This window comes from Globicephala melas, chromosome 18 (genome assembly GCF_963455315.2).
Source record: "Globicephala melas chromosome 18, mGloMel1.2, whole genome shotgun sequence".
NCBI classification, from domain to species: Eukaryota; Metazoa; Chordata; class Mammalia; order Artiodactyla; family Delphinidae; genus Globicephala; species Globicephala melas.
In genome coordinates, this window is record NC_083331.1 from 30,063,470 (window position 1) to 30,083,337 (window position 19,868).

At 37.7% G+C, this 19,868-nt stretch overlaps 1 pseudogene; it reads right to left on the reverse strand.

Moving 5' to 3' along the window:
* Positions 1-18,707: 18,707 nt before the first annotated feature.
* On the reverse strand, positions 18,708-19,296 carry LOC115839044 (thioredoxin reductase-like selenoprotein T; annotated as a pseudogene).
* Positions 19,297-19,868: the final 572 nt, after the last annotated feature.

The following is a 19,868-nucleotide window of genomic DNA, read 5'->3' on the forward strand; positions in this document are numbered from 1 at the left end:
ATTCAGACAGTCTATGTCTTTTGGTAGGAGCATTTAATCCATTTAATCCATATACATTATCGATATGTATGTTCCTATTACCATTTTCTTAATTGTTTTGTGTTTGTTATTGTAGGTCTTTTCCTTCTCTTGCATTTCCTGTCTAAAGAAGTTCCTTTAGCATTCTTGTAAAGCCGGTTTTGTGTTGCTGAATTCTCTTAGCTTTTGCTAAGTGAAATTATATTAAAAGTTTTAAATTCTCCATCGAATCTGAATGAGATCCTTGCTGGGTAGAGTAATCTTGGTTATAGGTTTTTCCCTTTCATCACTTTACATATGTCCTGCCACTCCCTTCTGGCTTGCAGGGTTTCTTCCAAAAGATCAACTGTTAAACTTATAGAGATTCCCTTGTATATTATTTGTTGTTTTTCCCTTACTGCTTTTAATATTTTTTCTTTGTATTTAATTTTTGATAGTTCGATTAATATGTGTCTTGGCGTTTTTCTCCTTGTATTTATCCTGTATGGGACTCTCTGCACTTCCTGGACTTTATTGACTATTTCCTTTCCCATATTAGGGAAGTTTTCAACTATAATATCTTGAAATATTTTCTCAGTACCTTTCTTTTTCTCCTCTTTTTCTGGAACCCCTATAATTCGAATGTTGGTGTGTTTATTATTGTCTCAGAGGTCTCTGAGACTCTCCTCAATTCTTTCTTTTTCTTTTCTTTCTTTTTTTTTTTTTTTTTTTGCAGTATGTGGGCCTCTCACTGTCATGGCCTCTCCTGTTGCGGAGCACAGGCTCAGCGGCCATGGCTCACGGACCCAGCCGCTCCACGGCATGTGGGATCCTCCCAGACTGGGGCATGAACCTGTGTCCCCTGCACTGGCAGGCGGACTCTCAACCACTGCGCCACCAGGGAAGCCCCCTCCTCAATTCTGTTCATTTTTTTTTTCTTCATTCTGATCTATGTAGTTGTTTCCATTATTTTATATTCCAGGTAAATTATATGTTCTGCCCTAGTTATTCTGCTATTGATTCCTTCTACGAAAACTTTAATTTCATTTATTGTGTTGTTCATCATTGTTTGTTTGGTCTTTTGTTCTTCTAGGTCCTTGTGAAACGTTTCCTGTATTTTCTCCATTCTATTTCCAAGATTTTGGATCATCTTTACTATCATTACTTTTAATTCTTTTCCAGGTACACTGTCTATTTCCTCTTCATTTGTTAGGTCTGGTGGGTTTTTATCTTGCTCCTTCATCTGCTGTGTGTTTCTCTGTTCTCATTTTGTTTAACTTACTGCATTTGGGTCTTCTTTTCAAAGACTGCAGGTTCGTAGTTCCCATTGTTTTTGGTGTCTGCCCCCAGTGAGTAAGGTTAGTTCAGTGGCTTGTGTAGGCTTCCTGGTGGAGGGGACTGGTGCCTGTGTTCTGGTGGATCAGGTTGGATCTTGTTTTTCTGTGGGGCAGGACCACATCCGGTGGTGTGTTTTGAGGTGTCTGTGACCTTATTATGATGTTAGGCAGACTATCTGTTAATGCGTGGGGTTGTGTTCCTGTCTTGCTAGTTGCTTGGCATAGGGTGTCCAGCACTGTAGTTTGCAGATCATTGAGTGGGACTGGGTTTTAGCATTGAGATGGAGATCTCTGGGAGATCTTTTTCTGTTTGATATTACATGTGGTCGGGAGGACTCTGGTGGACCAATATCCTGAACATGGCTCTCCCCCATCAAGGCACAGGGCTGACAGCCAGCTGGAGCATGAAAACCCTGTCTGCCATATGACTCAGAAGAAAAGTGAGAAAAAAAGAAAGAAAGAAAGAAAAGTAAAATAAAATAAAGTTATTAAAGTAAAAATAATATTAAAAATTAAAAAAATTAAAAAGTAATAAAAAAAGAGAAGGAAAGAAGAGAGCAACCAAGCCAAAAAACAAATCCACCAATGGTAACAAGCACTAAAAACTATACTAAAAAAAAAAAAAAGAAAGCTGACTGACATAGCCCTAGGACAAATGGTAAAAGCAAAACTATACAGACAAATCACACAAAGAAGCATACACATACACACTCACAAAAAGAGAAAAAGGAAAAAGAAATCTATATATAAAAAAATAAAAAGGAAGAGAGAAACCAAATTAATAAACAAATCTACCAATTATAATAAACTGTACATACTAAGCTAAGATAAACATAAGACCACAAACAAATTAGATGTAGAAAGCAAACCCCAAGTTTATAATTGCTCCCAAAGTCCACCGCTCAATTTTGGGATGATTCTTTGTCTATTCAGGTATTCCAGAGATGCTGGGGAGCTCAAGTTGATTGTCAAGATTTAATCCACTCCTTTTGAGGCTGTTGGGAGACTTTTTCCTTTCTTTTCTTTGTTCACACAGCTCCTGGGGTTCAGCTTTGGATGTGGCTCTACCTTTGCGTGTATGTCACCTGAGGGAGTCTGTTCTTCTTTCAGACAGGATGGGGTTAAAGTAGTAGCTGATTGGGAGCTCTGGCTCACTCAGACCAGGAGAAGGGAGGGGTATGGAATGCTGGGTGAGCCTGCGGTGGCAGAAGGCAGCTTGAAGTTGCAACAGACTGAGGCGTGCTGTGTGTTCTCTGGGGGAAGTTGTCCCTGGATTACGGCACCCTGGCAGTGGTGGGCTGCACAGGTTCCCGGTAGGGGAGGTGTGTATAGTGACCTGTGCTAGACCACAGGCTTCTTGGTGTCTGCAGCAGCAGCCTTAGCATTTCATACTCATCTCTGGTGTCTTCTCTAATAGCTGTGGGTCATGCCCATCTCTGGGGCTCGTTTAGGTGGTGTTCTGAATCTCCTCTCCTCATGCACCCCGAAACAATGGTCTGTTTGCCTCTTAGGCAGTTCCAGACATTATCCCGGACTCCCTTCCGGCTAGCTGTGGTGCACTAGCCTCCTTCAGGCTGTGTTCATGCAGCCAACCCCAGTCCTCTCCCTGGGATATGACCTAGGAAGCCAGAGCCCCATCTCCCAACCCCCCACCCAGCCTGGAGGGTGAGCAGACAAGCCTCTCAGGCTGGTGAGTTCTGGTCAGCACCAATCCTCTGTGCAGGAGTCTCTCTGCTTTGCCCTCTGCACCCCTGTTTTTATGCTGTCCTCCGTGTCTCTGAAGCTTCCACCCCGACACCTACCCCCCCCCCGTCTCTGCCAGTGAAGGACTGTCCTAGTGTGTGGAAACCTTTCCTCCTTCACAGCTCCCTCCCAGGGGTGCAGGTCCCTTCCCTATTCTTTTGTATCTATTTTTTCTGTTTTCTTTTTCCCTACCCAGGTACGTGGGGAGTTTCTTGCCTTTTGGGAAGTCTGAAGTCTTCTGCCAGTGTTCAGTAGGTGTTCTGTAGGAGTTGTTCCACATGTAGAGGTATTTCTGATGTATTTGTGTGGAGGAAAGTGAACTCCACATCTTAGTCTTCTGCCATCTTGAAGGTCTCTCATGTGATTAGTTCTCACTAGCCCTCATAATCTTTGAAAATACATATCACATATAAAATATAAATGTATAAATTAGTTACTACACGTATAAAATAAAATTAAACATAGTATATTTGCAATAAGTTAATGAGAGATCATTATTTAATGCTAGGATAAGGAGAATGTTTACCTTACTTTTTTCGGTGTATATTTTCTTCAGAAAGAGGAAAGAGTCAAAGATGAAAAACTCATATTTTCATCTCTCCAACTCTCTTGAGACAGAGTCAAAAGGAAGCAATAGAAACAGAACATTTATAGTTTACAAAAGAAGAGTTTAAAAGCCTTATTTTATTATCTGGAAAATTGAAAAGATAACAGAGTGTAAGTGAAAGCAAAGAATATCAAGAAAAATCATAGTATGAAGGATTTCATGATCTGTTGTCCTTTGGCTCTTTATCCTCTTATTTTTGTTTTACGTGTCTGTGTGGGGGTGTGGCAGGGGAGTTGTTTGCTTGCATTTTCATCCTGGGGCCTTTTGGGTAGAATTAGATCTGTACAACATGAAGTGTACAAATACAATGATACATATATAAGTATTTTCTCCCTGCTTGTCACATGCTGAATAAAGGCTGTTCCTTTGAGACATTCTCTATCTAGTTTCCTTAGCCTAGTGTCAAATCTATAATTCTTAAACATAATGATGAATTTGAAATCTGTAACTCTGCTGAATCTTGCTTTGTTCTCTTAGATGCTTAGGACCTATGCCATACTTCCAAGGAGATGTATGGCTTAAAGCTTACCATTGTCTCATACTCATTAAAGTATGACATGTATGTTTAAAATATACTTCAAGTTTTCTTTTTCTTTTGTCTTTTTTTTTCAGGACTGGGACATTAATCATCTTCAATAAGAAATGACCCACATTTTATTCATCCTTAAAGTAAAATAAGAAAGAAATAATATTTTTTAAATATTGAAAGACAAGATGTTATTGAACATTTTGTTTTTACTACAGGCATACCTCATTTTATTGCACTCTGCTTTAATGCACTATGCAGACATTGTGTTTTTTACAAACTGAAGGTTTGTGGCAATCCTGTGATAAGCAAGTCTGTCAATGCCATTTTTCCATTAGCATTTGCTTACTTTGTGTCTCTGTGTCACATTTTGGTAATTCTCGCAATATGTCAAACATTTTCATTATTATTATATTTGTTACGGTGATCTGTGCTCAGTGATTTTTTTTTAACATCTTTATTGGGGTATAATTGCTTTACAATGGTGTGTTAGTTTCTGCTTTATAACAAAGTGAATCAGTTATACATATACATATGTTCCCATATCTATTCCCTCTTGTGTCTCTCTCTCTCCCACCCTCCCTATCCCACCCCTCCAGGGGGTCAAAAAGCACCGAGCTGATCTCCCTGTGCTATGTGGCTGCTTCCCACTAGCTATCTACCTTACGTTTGATAGTGTATATAGGTCCATGCCTCTCTCTCGATTTGTCACAGCTCACCCTTCCCCCTCCCCATATCCTCAAGTCCGTTCTCTAGTAGGTCTGTGTCTTTATTCCTGTCTTACCCCTAGGTTCTTCATGACTTTTTTTAATTAAATTCCATATATATATATGTTAGCATACAATATTTGTCTTTCTCTTTCTGACTTACTTCACTCTGAATGACAGACTCTAGGTCTATCCACCTCATTATAAATAGCTCAATTTCGTTTCTTTTTATGGCTGAGTAATATTCCATTGTATATATGTGCCACATCTTCTTTATCCATTCATCTGATGATGGGCACTTAGATTGTTTCCATCTCTGGGATACTGTAAATAGAGCTGCAATGAACATTTTGGTACATGACTCTTTTTGAATTATGGTTTTCTCAGGGTATATGCCCAGTAGTGGGATTGCTGGGTCATATGGTAGTTCTATTTGTAGTTTTTTAAGGAACCTCCATACTGTTCTCCATAGTGGCTGTACCAATCCACATTCCCACCAGCAGTGCAAGAGTGTTCGCTTTTCTCCACACCCTCTCCAGCATTTATTGTTTCTAGATTTTTTGGTGATGGCCATTCTGACTGGTGTGAGATGATAACTCATTGTAGTTTTGATTTGCATTTCTCTAATGATTAATGATGTTGAGCATTCTTTCATGTGTTTGTTGGCAGTCTGTATATGTTCTTTGGAGAAATGTCTATTTAGGTCTTCTGCCCATTTTTGGATTGGGTTGTTGGTTTTCTTGTTATTGAGCTGCATGAGCTGCTTGTAAATTTTGGAAATTAATCCTTTGTCAGTTGCTTCATTTGCAAATATTTTCTGCCATTCTGAGGGTTGTCGTTTGGTCTTCTTTATGATTTCCTTTGCTGTGCAAAAGCTTTGAAGTTTCATTAGGTCCCATTTGTTTATTTTTGTTTTTATTTCCATTTCTCTAGGAGTTGGGTCAAAAAGGATCTTGCTATGACTTATGTCATAGAGTGTTCTGCCTATGTTTTCCTCTAAGAGTTTGAGAGTTTCTGGCCTTACATTAGGTCTTTAATCCATTTTGAGCTTATTTTTGTGTATGGTGTTAGGGAGTGATCTAATCTCATATTTTTATATGTACCTGTCCAGTTTTCCCAGCACCACTTATTGAAGAGGCTGTCTTTTCTCCACTGTACATTCCTGCCTCCTTTATCAAAGATAAGGTGACCATATGTGTGTGGGTTTATCTCTGGGTTTTCTATCCTGTTCCATTGATCTATCTTTCTGTTTTTGTGCCAGTACCATACTGTCATGATTACTGTAGCTTTGTAGTATAGTCTAGAGTCAGGGAGCCTGATTCCTCCAACTCCGTTTTTTGTTCTCAAGATTGCTTTGGCTACTCGGGATCTTTTGTGTTTCCATGCAAATTGTGAAATTTTTTGTTCTAGTTCTGTGAAAAATGCCAGTGGTAGTTTGATAGAGATTGCATTGAATCTGTAGATTGCTTTGGGTAGTAGAGTCATTTTCACAATGTTGATTCTTCCAACCCAAGAACATGGTATATCTCTCCATCTATTTGTATCATCTTTAATTTCTTTCATCAGTGTCTTATAATTTTCTGCATACAGGTCATCAGTCTCCTTAGGTAGGTTTATTCCTAGATATTTTATTCTTTTTGTTGCAATGGTAAATGGGAGTGTTTTCTTGATTTCACTTTCAGATTTTTCATCATTGGTGTATAGGAATGCCAGAGATTTCTGTGCATTTATTTTGTTTCCTGCAACTTTACCAAATTCATTGATTAGCTCTAGTAGTTTTCTGGTAGCATCTTTAGGATTCTCTATGTATAGTATCATGTCATCTGCAAACAGTGACAGCTTTACTTCTTCTTTTCAGATTTGGATTCCTTTTATTTCCTTTTCCTCTCTGATTGCTGTGGCTAAAACTTCCAAAACTATGTTGAATAAGAGTGGTGAGAGTGGGCAACCTTGTCTTGTTCCTGATCTTAGTGGAAATGCTTTCAGTTTTTCACCATTGTGGATGATGTTGGCTGTGGCTTTGTCATATATGGACTTTATTATGTGAGGAAAATTCCCTCTATGCCTACTTTCTGCAGGGTTTTTATCATAAATCGGTGTTGAATTTTGTCAAACGCTTTCTCTGCATCTATTGAGGTGATCATATGTTTTTTCTCCTTCAATTTGTTAATATGGTTTATCACGTTGATTGATTTGTGTATATTGAAGAATCCTTCCATTCCTGGAATAAACCCCACTTGATCATGGTGTATGATCCTTTTAATGTGCTGTTGGATTCTGTTTGCTAGTATTTTGTTGAGGATTTTTGCATCTATGTTCATCAGTGATATTGGCCTGTAGTTTTCTTTCTTTGTGACATCCTTGTCTGGTTTTCGTATCAAGGTGATGGTGGCCTCATAGAATGAATTCGGGAGTGTTCCTCCCACTGCTATATTTTGGAAGAGTTTGAGAAGGATAGGTGTTAGCTCTTCTCTAAATGTTTGATAGAATTCACCTGTGAAGCCATCTGGTCCTGGGCTTTTGTTTGTTGGAAGATTTTTAATCACAGTTTCAATTTCAGTGCTTGTGATTGGTCTGTTCAGATTTTCTATTTCTTCCTGATTCAGTCTTGGCATGTTGTGCATTTCTAAGAATTTGTCCATTTCTTCCAGGTTGTCCATTTTATTGGCATAGAGTTGCTTCTAGTAATCTCTCATGATCTTTTGTATTTCTGCAGTGTCAGTTGTTACTTCTCCTTTTTCATTTCTAATTCTATTGATTTGAGTCTTCTCCCTTTTTTTCTTGATGAGTCTGGCTAATGGTTTATCTATTTTGTTTATCTTCTAAAAGAACCAGCTTTTAGTTTTATTGATCCTTGCTATCGTTTCCTTCATTTCTTTTTCATTTATTTCTGATCAGATTTTTATTATTTCTTTCCTTCTGCTAACTTTGGTTTTTTTTTGTTGTTGTTGTTGTTGTTCTTCTTTCTCTAATTGCCTTAAGTGCAAAGTTAGGTTGTTTATTTGAGATGTTTTCTGTTTCTTAAGGTGGGCTTGCATTGCTATAAACTTCCCTATTAGAACTGATTTTGCTGCATCCCATAGGTTTTGGGTCGTCGTGTCTCCATTGTCATTTGTTTCTAGGTTTTTTTTAATTTTTTCTTTGATTTCTTCAGTGATCACTTCATTATTAAGTAGTGTATTGTTTAGCCTCCATGTGTTTGTATTTTTTACAGATCTTTTCCTGTAATTGATATCTAGTCTCATAGCATTGTGGTTGGAAAAGGTACTAGATACAATTTCAATTTTCTTAAATTTACCAAGCCTTGATTTGTGACACAAGATATAATCTATCTTGGAGAATGTTCCATGAGCACTTGAGAAAAATGTGTATTCTGTTGCTTTTGGATGGAGTGTCCTATAAATATCGATTAAGTCCATCTTGTTTAATGTATCATTTAAAGCTTGTGTTTCCTTATTTATTTTCATTTTGGATGACCTGTCCATTGGTGAAAGTGGGGTGTTAAAGTCCCCTACTAGGAATGTGTTACTGTCGATTTCTCGTTTTATGGCTGTTAGTATTTGCCTTATGTATTGAGGTGCTCCTATGTTGAGTGCATAAATATTTACAATTGTTATATCTTCTTCTTGGATCGATCCCTTGATCATTGTGTAGTGTCCTTCTTTGTCTCTTCTAATAGTCTTTATTTTAAACTCTATTTTGTCTGATATGAGAATTGCTACTCCAGCTTTCTTTTGGTTTCCATTTGCCTGGAATATCTTTTTCCATCCCCTTACTTTCAGTCTGTATGTGTCTCTAGGTCTGAAGTGGGTCTCTTGTAGACAGCATATATATGGGTCTTGTTTTTGTATCAATTCAGCCAATCTGTGCCTTTTGGTGGGAGCATTTAGTGCAATTACTTTTAAGGTAATTATCAATATGTATATTCCTATTCCCATTTTCTAAATTGTTTTGGGTTCATTATTGTAGGTCTTTTCCTTCTCTTGTGTTTCTTGCCTAGAGAAGTGCCTTTAGCATTTGTTGTAAAGCTGGTTTGGTGGTGCTGAATTCTCTCAGCTTTTGCTTGTCTGTAAAGGTTTTAATTTCTCCATCAAATCTGAATGAGATTCTTGCTGGGTAGAGTAATCTTGGTTGCAGGTTTTTCTCCTTCATCACTTTAAATATGTCCTGCCACTCCCTTCTGGCTTGCAGAGATTCTGCTGAAAGTTCAGCTGTTAACTTTATGGGGATTCTCTTGTGTGTTATTTGTTGTTTTTCCCTTGCTGCTTTTAATATGCTTTCTTTGTATTTAATTTTTGACAGTTTGATTACTATGTGTCTTGGCATATTTCTCCTTGGATTTATCCTGTATGGGACTCTCTGTGCTTCCTGGACTTGATTAACTATTTCCTTTCCCATATTAGGGAAATTTTCAACTATAATCTCTTCAAATATTTTCTCAGACCCGTTCTTTTTCTCTTCTTCTTCTGGAACCGCTATAATTCAAATGTTGGTGCATTTAATGTTGTGCCAGAGGTCTCTGAGACTGTCATCAGTTCTTTTCATTCTTTTTTCTTTATTCTGCTCTGCAGTAGTTATTTCCACTATTTTATCTTCCAGGTCACTTATCTGTTCTTCTGCCTCAGTTATTCTGCTATTGATCCCATCTAGAGTATTTTTAATTTCACTTATTGTGTTGTTCATCATTGTTTGTTTCATCTTTAGTTCTTCTAGGTCCTTGTTAAATGTTTCTTGCATTTTGTCTATTCTATTTCCAAGATTGTGGATCATCTTCACTATCATTATTCTGAATTCTTTTTCAGGTAGACTGCCTATTTCCTCTTCATTTGTTAGGTCTGGTGGGTTTTTATCTTGCTCCTTCATCTACAGTGTGTTTTTCTGTCTTCCTATTTTGCTTATCTTACTGTGTTTGGGGTCTCCTTTTTGCAGGCTGCTGGTTCATAGTTCCCTTTGTTTTTGGTGTCTGTCCCCAGTGGCTAAGGTTGGTTCAGTGGATTGTGTAGGCTTCCTGGTGGAGCGGATTAGTGCCTGTGTTCTGGTGGATGAGGCTGAATCTTGTCTCTCTTGTGGGCAGGTCCACATCTGGTGGTGTGTTTTGGGGTGTCTGTAGACTTATTATGATTTTAGGCAGCCTCTCTGCTAATAGGTGGGGTTGTGTCCCTGTTTTGCTAGCTGTTTTTTATAGGGTGTCCAGCAGTGTAGCTTGCTGGTTGTTGAGTGAAGCTGGGTGCTGGCATTGAGATGGAGATCTCTGGGAGTTTTTCACCGTTTGATATTATGTGGAGCTGGGAGGTCTCTTGTTGACCAGTGCCCTGAAGTTGGCTCTCCCATATCAGAGGCACAGCAGTGACTCCTGGCTGCAGCACCAAGAGCCTTTCATCCACACGTCTCAGGATAAAAGAGAGAAAAAGTAGAGAGAAAGAATTAGTAGAAGTAGGAAGAAAGAAAGAAAGAAAGAAAGAAAGAAAGAAAGAAAGAAAAAAGAAAGAAAGAAAGAAAGAAAGAATGAAAGAAAGGAAGGAAGGAAGGAAGGAGGGAGGGAGGGATGGAGGGAGGGAGAGAGAGATGGTGGGAGGAAGGAAGGAAGGAAGGAAGGAAGGAAGGAAAGAAAGAAAGAAAGAAAGAAAGAAAGAAAGAAAGAAAGAAAGAAAGAAAGAAAGAAAGAAGATAAAGTAAAATAAATAAATTAAAATTAATTATTAAGAAAAAAAAAGGACGGATAGAATCCTAGGACAAATGGTGGAAGCAAAGCTATACAGACAAAATCTCACACAGAAGCGTACACATACACACTAACAAAAAGAGGAAAAGGAAAAAATAATATTTCTTGCTCTCAAAGTCCACCTTCTCAATTTGGGGTGATTCGTTGTCTATTCAGGTATTCCACAGATGCAGGGTACATCAAGGTGATTGTGGAGATTTAATCACTGCTCCTGAGGCTGCTGGGAGAAATTTCCCTTTCTCTTCTTTGTTCACACAGCTCCTGGGGTTCAGCTTTGGATTTGGACCTGCCTCTGCGTGTAGGTCGCCTGAGGGCGTCTGTTCCTGCTCAGACAGGACGGGGTTAAAGGAGAAGCTGATTGGGGGACTCTGGCTCACTCAGGCCGGGGGCAGGGAGAGGTACGGAGTGTGGGACGAACCTGCGGCATCAGAGGCCGGAGGGACGTTGCAGCAGCCTGAGGCGTTCTCCCAGGGAAGTTGTTCCTGGATCCCGGGACCCTGGCAGTGGCGGGCTGCACAGGCTCCTGGGAGGCGCGGTGTGGAGAGTGACCGGTGCTTGCACACAGGCTTCTTGGTGGCGGCAGCAGCAGCCTTAGCGTCTCATGCCTGTCTCTGGGGTCCGCGCTTTTAGCCGCGGCTCGTGCCCGTCTCTGGAGCTCCTTTAAGCAGCGCTCTTAATCCCCTCTCCTCGCGCACCAGGAAACAAAGAGGAAAGGAAAAGTCTCTTGCCTCTTCGGCAGCTCCAGACCTTTTCCCAGACTCCCTCCCGGCCAGCCGTGGTGCACTAACCCCTTCAGGCTGTGTTCACGCAGACAACCCCAGTCCTCTCCCTGTGCTCCGACCAAAGCCCGAGCCTCAGCTCGCAGCCCCGCCCGCCCCGGCAGGTGAGCAGACAAGCCTCTCGGGCTGGTGAGTGCCAGTCAGCACCGATCCTCTGTGCGGGAATCTTCCCGCTTTGCCCTCCACACCCCTGTTGCTGTGCTCTCCTCCGCAGCTCCGAATCTTCCCGCCTCCGCCACCCGCAGTCTCTGCCCGCGAAGGGGCTCCTAGTGTGTGGAAACCTTTCCTCCTTCACAGCTCCCTCCCACTGGTGCAGGTCCCGTCCCCATTCTTTTGTCTCTGGTTTTTCTTTTTTTCTTTTGCCCTACCCAGGTACGTGGGGAGTTTCTTGCCATTTGGGAGGTCTGTGGTCTTCTGCCAGCGTTCAGTAGGTGTTCTGTAGGAGTTGTTCCATGTGTAGATGTATTTCTGGTGTATCTGTGGGGAGGAAGGTGATCTCTGCGTCTTACTCTTCCACCATCTTCCCCTCGTCCCGTGCTCAGTGATCTTTGATGTTACTATTGCAAAGCTGTTATGACTTATCGAAGGCTCAGACAATGGTTAGCATTTTTTAATCAATAAAGTATTTTTAATTAAGGTAGCTACATTGTTTTTTTAGACATAATACTATTGCACACAACAGATGACAGTGTAGTGTAAACATAACTTTCATATTCACTGGAAAACAAAACATCTGTATGAATTGCTTTATTGTGATACTCACTTTATTCTGGGTGGTCTGGAACTGAACCCACAATATATCTGACGTATGCTTGTATTAACATGAAAATGTATTAAAAGTATTTCAGAAAAAATACTTGCAATCAAAACAGTTAAAGAGTTCTTTTAATTAAAAAAAAAGTTAAAAGTATATTAGTTTCACTGAAAAAGTGAGGGGAATGTACAGAGATTTCCATATACTCCCTGTTCCCCTACATGTTTAGCCTCCCCACAACCAACATGCTGCCCGCCCCCCGCCCCCAGCTTGGTACATTTGTTACAATTGGACATTGTTGGTTGATGGTTACATTAACACATCATGATCACCCAAAGTCTGTGGTTTAAATTACAGTTCACTGATGCTATTGTACATCCTATGGGCTTTGACAAATGTTTAATGACATGTATCTATAATTGTGGTATCATATGGAGTATTTTCACCCTAAAAATCATCTGTGCATCTATTTATCCATCCCCTCCCCAAACCCTGGCAGCCACTGATCTTTTTACTGTCTCCATAGTTTTGCTTTTTCCAGAATGTCATATAGTTGGAATCATTCAGTATGTAGTCTTTGCAGATTGCCTTCTTTCACTTGGTATTGTGCATTTAATTTTCTTCCAAGTTTCCTTCCTTTTTTGACTTGATAGCTCATTGCTCTTTAGTTGTAGATAATATTAAATTGTCTGGATGTCTCAGAATTTATTTGTCCATTCACCTATTGAAGGACATCTTGGTTGTTTCCAAGCTTTGGCAATTATGAATATAGTTGCCATAAACATCTGTCTGCAGGATTTGTGTGGGATACAGTTAAATTCTACATGTCACATAATCAGCCAAGTAGCTTTGTTTCATTATAGCAAACTACCAATTTGAATGACTTAAAATGTCTACATATTAAAACATTTATAATTTTTTATTAGTATCTGTTAAAGAAAATAATTGGCAAACAATGTTGGTCATTTACCTAGAGTGCCTGTATAAACTCACTAGATTTAACAAATAATTATAGACATTTCATTTATTTTACTAACAAAGAGAAACTTGACCAGAACTGTGTTGTTGAATTCTCAACGTTTTTTACGATCATGTGGATTCAGTATTAACATTTCTGTGGTTTGTTTGTTTATTTCCAAGTTTCTAGACCCATTGTTTATTAGAAGTCTCCATATTTAACAAAAAAAAATAGCGAAAGATGACAAATAATCTACCACATCTGCACTTTTGAACAATCAGTGGCATAAATTATTTCAGTTAGTAGCTCATAATTCAGAGAAGGTTGGAGGCCATGAGTACATACATTTTCTTATAATATGACTATTTGTTTCTTAATATATGTCAAATATAATAAGAAACTACATTTTTCATTTAACACTTATTTTTCTAGAAAGTCCATGAGAGGGTCACTAACACATTTATTAGTATCTTCATTATTCCTAATTATAAAAGAATACATGTGCATCTGGGAAAATGTACAAAAGTATGAAAATTTATAAAAGGGTTATTTTATTTATTAAAAATCCAACAGATAAAATGTTAAGTTTCATTGTTCCATTCTCTTGATTCCCATCATCACCATTTTTTACTTATTTCTATATTCTGAACACTTCTGAATAAGACACATTTAGATCTGTGTAAAGTATGAATCTCACTTTTATTCCAGTTGAATTTTTTAAGTTAATCTCACTTTTAAATTTTCATTTTGACTAAATGTATTAAAACTTTATCTAAAGGTAAACCTACTCCTGCCCAAAAATAAACTAAAGAGATTTATTTGTCCCTGAGGGCTGAAACACAAGGAAGATCCAGTTACCAATTCATGCAGTCCAGAAGGTTGTTATTTTTCTTAGGGTTCTTGTTATAAGGATAAACTTCTGACAATATCACACAGTATACAACGTCTTAATCTAATCTAACACTGACATTTCCAAATTCATGTTTCACAGTTTCCAATAAGAACTTTGCAATTCAATCTTATTACACTTCTAGAGAATGATGTTTTTTCCAACACTGTACCCTACAATATTATTTCCCACCTTTTTCTTCAGTGAATTCAAGAGAAATGCTGTCTTATATTGTCCATAGTTGGTACAGTGAGTTACCTGATACAAAGGAAAATGATGACCTGTCATAGAGAATTCACATCATAAATATCTGTGAAATGAATGAAAGCAGCATAATAGTCTTAGAAGTGTTTCCTGTAGAGGTGAGATTGATTTAGATGTCTTTCTTCAATATTACTTCTTGCAAATATCTATTACAGAATTTATCTTTTATCATAATCACTGAAGTTCCTTTTCTGTCTCAAATAACCTGATTTCTTTGGATCAGGGATTACAGTGGATGGCAAAGCCGTAAGATAGTGAGGTAAGTAACAGTGGGGACAATCTAGTGGAAGCAACCTAGAAATTCTTAGTTAATAGTATTAGCATGACTTGGTGAGTAATTAGATATAGAAAAAAAAAATAAGAGAATTCTGTGGTTTTTGGCCTTCAATGACTATCAGTTAAAAGGTAAATTTAGGAAAACAGCCATATTTGCAATGATAAAAATATTCAATTCAATTTGGAGCAATAATGGGTTTGAAATGTCTATTAGGTATTGGGTATTTGAGTTTAAAATTCAGTAGAGAAATCTAGACTGAAATTTAATATTCATCCAAAATACAGTTTATAGCTGAAGCCATAAAATTAGAAAAGGTCACTCAGAGAGCAGATAGTATGAAATTAGAGATACAGATGAACCCTGAATATTTCCCCATTTAAAAAAGAGGAAAAAGATGACTCAGGGAAGAAGACTTTATTAGAGAAGACATTATTACATATAAGCATTAAAAAATTATCCTGAAACCAGGTACATATTGATGGAAATTTGATTCATCTCAGTAAAAATTTATTCTTAACTAGTTGGAATTCCAGTCCTGCTGTGTGGCTAGAAGAAGGTAGGGTATCTGTGAGCAATATTAATAACTACCACAGTTCCTTTTTCTGTTTACCAAATATTCAGTTCACTCTCATTTCCAAACAGAAATCCCTCCCTCTCCTGTCCAAGAAAGACAATCCAAAATTCCCAGCTAGCCATAGCATCAAGCTCAATATTCAGGATATTAATAACTTTTATAAAAGATGATGGATGATAATCTCTGGATAGTTCCTTTTGTGGATCCTCTTGAGAATTATGGATAAAAAAGACAAGTTGTCTGTTTCACACAGTCAATTTATAGTGGCTAGATAGGGTCAGAATAATAACAGTAATCACACACACAGAAAGGAGAAGAATGGGAGACACATAATAGTAATGTCAACTACTCAGCCATTAAAAATGATGAAATAATGCCATTTGCAGCAACATGGATGGACCTGGAGATTATCCTACTAAGTGAAGTAAGTCAGACAGAGAAAGACAAATATCATATGATATCGTGGAATCTAAAAAAAAAAAAAAAAGATACAAATAAACTTATTTACAAAACAGAAACAGACTCACAGATTTAGAAAATGAACTTTTGGTTACCGCGGGGAAAGGTGTGGAGGGGAGGATAGATTGGGAGTTTGGGATTGTCATGTACACACTGCTGCATTTAAATCAGATAATCAACAAGGACCTACTGTAAAAAAAAAAAATTCTGACATCCTGCTTGGCAGACATTGATAAGGGCCACCCACTCTGGGAAAGAGGAATGATTTATGACTGGGCTCAGTTCTGCTCCCTGAGAGGGATGGTTCTCAGTTCATTGTTCTAGAAGAGTTTTCCTTTCTTATCATCCTCCATTTCCATAACTGAATTGAATATTGTGGACCATATCCTCCTTGAGAACTGAACTTCCTTCTGCCTAAAGAAGACTGAGGACCTGATAATTGTTTTATCCCCCTCAAAAGTCACAAACTTTTAGTTTAGGCTAGTGTTTCTTTGAAAGAATGACTCTAAAACATGTAGTTGGCTTCTATCTACTTGATTCCAGTCACCATCATGTGTCTACATGCTGTCCTTTTATGAACATACTTCTTAAATTTGCCATTGTTTTCTTGCATTCTCTTCTCCACCCTTACCTGAACTCTCTCTCTCACACACTCAAAATAATTGCAATTACTTTGTTTTATTAAGTTTTCGTGGAAGAGGCATAGCTTTTCTCTCTTTTGTCCAAATGAAAAGATTTACTAGGTGCCACCTTAGCTATTCACAATCTTTTAATAATGAGTAAAAGGGCAAGCACTGTTTGGACCCTGTGTCTAACCTGACTTTTATAAATGTTTCAATTTTAATATTTTACTGTTTGACATTGGATATACTTGTATTTTCCAAATCTTCAAGTTCCTAAATTTTTCACTTTTTTTTTTCTTTCCACCTGGAAATGTTCAGTTCTTTTTGAAATAATCTCTTTCTTTTAAGATCTGGTAAAATCCACCCAATGATGTTTAGCACCCATTACTAACATTCTGTTTTCCAACCTCTTTTCTTAAATCAACATTATTTACCTTCCAAATTATGATGGAAGACTTGTTAATAATAATTTCACCATTGCCTAAATTGGATCACTTTCCTTCAAGATTTAATATCATTTTCCTTGTCACCCACAGCAGGGGCACTAAGCCAATGACATAAAAATGTTTGTGTTGACAGTACTCTGCGTCTGGGTTGCAGTTTCTATTATCAGCCATATCAGCCCTGATTATGCTATGCAATTTTTTTAAAATTCAGAAACTTTTAGTTTATTTTGAATAACCCCTTGAAATATGAGAAGATGAAAGTGTCGCAATTAACTTTTTCCTTGAAGTTGCAAACTAGAATGTACAAATTCCATATTAAAAAAAATCTCAAAGAATTTCAAGGATTTAAAACAAAAATGACTCAAGGTTAACAAATCTTTGTGTAAGTCAAGTGGTTTCTTACTTTTCTCTCTAAATAAAATTGAAGGAGGAACAAATTAAGTTACCAGTGATAAATCATTATGAATGATGTTTAGTAATATGTCATTTTATACTTTTGGGAATAAATTAAAAAGTACTTTATGAAGTGAAAGTTTGAGCCAAACCTTCCTTCTGGATGAGTACATGACTTCAGAGGAAAAATCAAATCCACTCTAGCTCCACAGTGATCTGTAAGGTGCTGCACATAGCTGATGCAATTGCTCTGAGTTCCTTCTGAAAGCTACCTGCCTGTGCTGCAAGTTGTGTGCCCATTGTAGATGCCTTGAAACATTATCCATCAGTAACTACTTTCTCTTGGAAGAATGTCCACAAGTTGAACTTTGAATACATGGAAAATTTGCTTTATTGAGAACCAGGAATTCCCTTTATGGCCTTCATTGTTTACCTTTTACATTCTAAAATAGATTAATACCACTAATATTTTAAGGCTTTTTAAAAGTACTGTGATAAAAATAATTAATTAATTAATTAAAAAAATAAAAGTACTGCGGTTTGTAGACACAGATGAGAATTTTTATGTACCTTCTCAGTCTTCTTCTCATTTTATCTGCACTTCTACACTGAGCTTGAATAAAGATAAATGGTACCTGATGGTCAATAGTGTCTTTACATGTGACATTGTAAATCTACCTCCTTGATGAGCTAATCTGGTAGCCAAAAAAGGTGCCTTGGGAAAAGTCACCTGAAATTAGCATTGTACAATGACTAGATTGGTTATTATTTGTATATAATGCATGCTAGGTAATTACAAATATTCAAATACCATTTATGAGACATGTTTGCAAATCACTTAATGAAGACACCTTACCTTTTCATAGTCATTTAACTTCTCTCTTTTTTTTTTTTTAACTTACATCTACTTAGTTCTTTATTGAGTTAAGTATAAAGGCCCAGTTAATCAACTCATTAAATTGGTAAGGCAGGACACTTGAACTACATTAACAGGATTTAAAAAGTGGTTGGTCTTTTAGTAGTTCTCTGGTAATCACACATGCACACACACACACATACACAAATTGGTAGAGTACTCTGGATATAGGATTTCCCCGCATAATCTTATATAATATGCTGTTCACAATCTGCAATATTTTGAAAACTATGTAAATTGGACATGACCAAATAGAGATGTCTGATAAACTTTTATAAAGTATTTGGGAACTTCAGCTCTAGTCCCGAAAAAGATCAGTTTTAAACTGTAAAAAAGGAAAATTCATATAAAATCACAACAGACTTAACAGACATCTTTGAAAAAAAAATCAAATTGCAACTCAATTTTCTACTTTTTCAAATATGACTGAGAAAAAAAGTACAAGTAGTAATGTCTGCATTTAAAAAAAAACAAACTATTAACCAAGTGGACTTGGGGAAGAAAGAAAACTGTACACTATTATTGTACTCCACGAATGTGCAGAATTCCAAAATATGCCAGTACTGAAAAACTGTCTTACATTGAGGTTTTCCAAGAGGTACAATGAGCCTGCCAAGAAAGCATCTGGTCTGTACTAACAGATTGCTGTCTTCAGTACAGGCCTTCATAATGTCAGTCACGCTGCTCTTGCAAAAATTCCTTAATGTAAAAGAGCTTTCAGTGCTTATAGGTGGGGCTATGATCGATGGTATGGGATTGAATCCATATGCACACTGAGCTTCATTTCATTGTCAAGAAGTTGAACAAGCTGTTGCATGGATAGAAGGTGACCAGATTCCAGCTTAGACCACACAGGTACATCTTTCAAAGTTTTCTCAAATGCACCTGTTGACATACACTGGTTCTCAATCATGTTCCTAAAGGAAAAGACCATCATACATGCATAGACCTTATTTTCTTGGCCCCACTGCCAGATGCTAGGAGCTTGCATGCCAAAGAAAGCAAAAGAATCCTTGCCAACAATTATTAAGCCTATTAATACTAACTTGAAGACTGACAGTAAAGATGCTATGTGTCTATATATATTGGTTGAGGGAGGTAATTCTCTCCTTCAATATGGATGTCTGGGTACCGCTGGCTAATAACCCACACGTACTCCTCAAACACCCGCCTATAACCTCAGGAAACACAAATCTGGAACTTGAGCAGCGGCTCCGTGGCGTACTGCATCTTTAATCTCTCGCCAGGCACGCCGCCCAGGTTGGCGGAGGAATCTCTCGGACCACCTCCGATGCTGCCACTAGGAGCAGCAGCAGAAACCTCATCTTAAATGAACCAACCACTTCGGCCGCCCTCACACTGAGACTGCAGCCAGCCCAAGGCAGAGCCGGAGCCACGAGCCATTTAACTTTTCGTTGCTGTTTATCATCAGTAGCTTTCTTTACACTCATAATAGTTTCATGAGATATAAGGGACAATTTGTTATATTACTGATCTGAGTGGTGGCAAAGCTGAAACACAATGAAGTTCCATAGATGATTCAAGGCCATATAGCTGCTTGGAAGAAAATGTTGTCCTCTTATTTGTTCTTCATAATAGATTAAGTTTTTCTTTGGATATACAATTGCTCATAAGTTAAAATACAGTTGTAAAAATGAAATATATATATATATATAAAAAAAATATACCACAGAAAAATCTTTATGTTTAAATTACTGCCCTTTATTTTAAATTGGGATCTCCATGAAGGCAAATATTTTCAGGAAAACTGTCTTCCACAATTAAAGTAGAATAATTGGAGAGGTTCTAAGATAATATTATTAATATAATCTTTTGTAATATTAAAGTTTTTCAAATTTATAACCTCATGATAGCCTACAATGAGCCTCACCTCCCT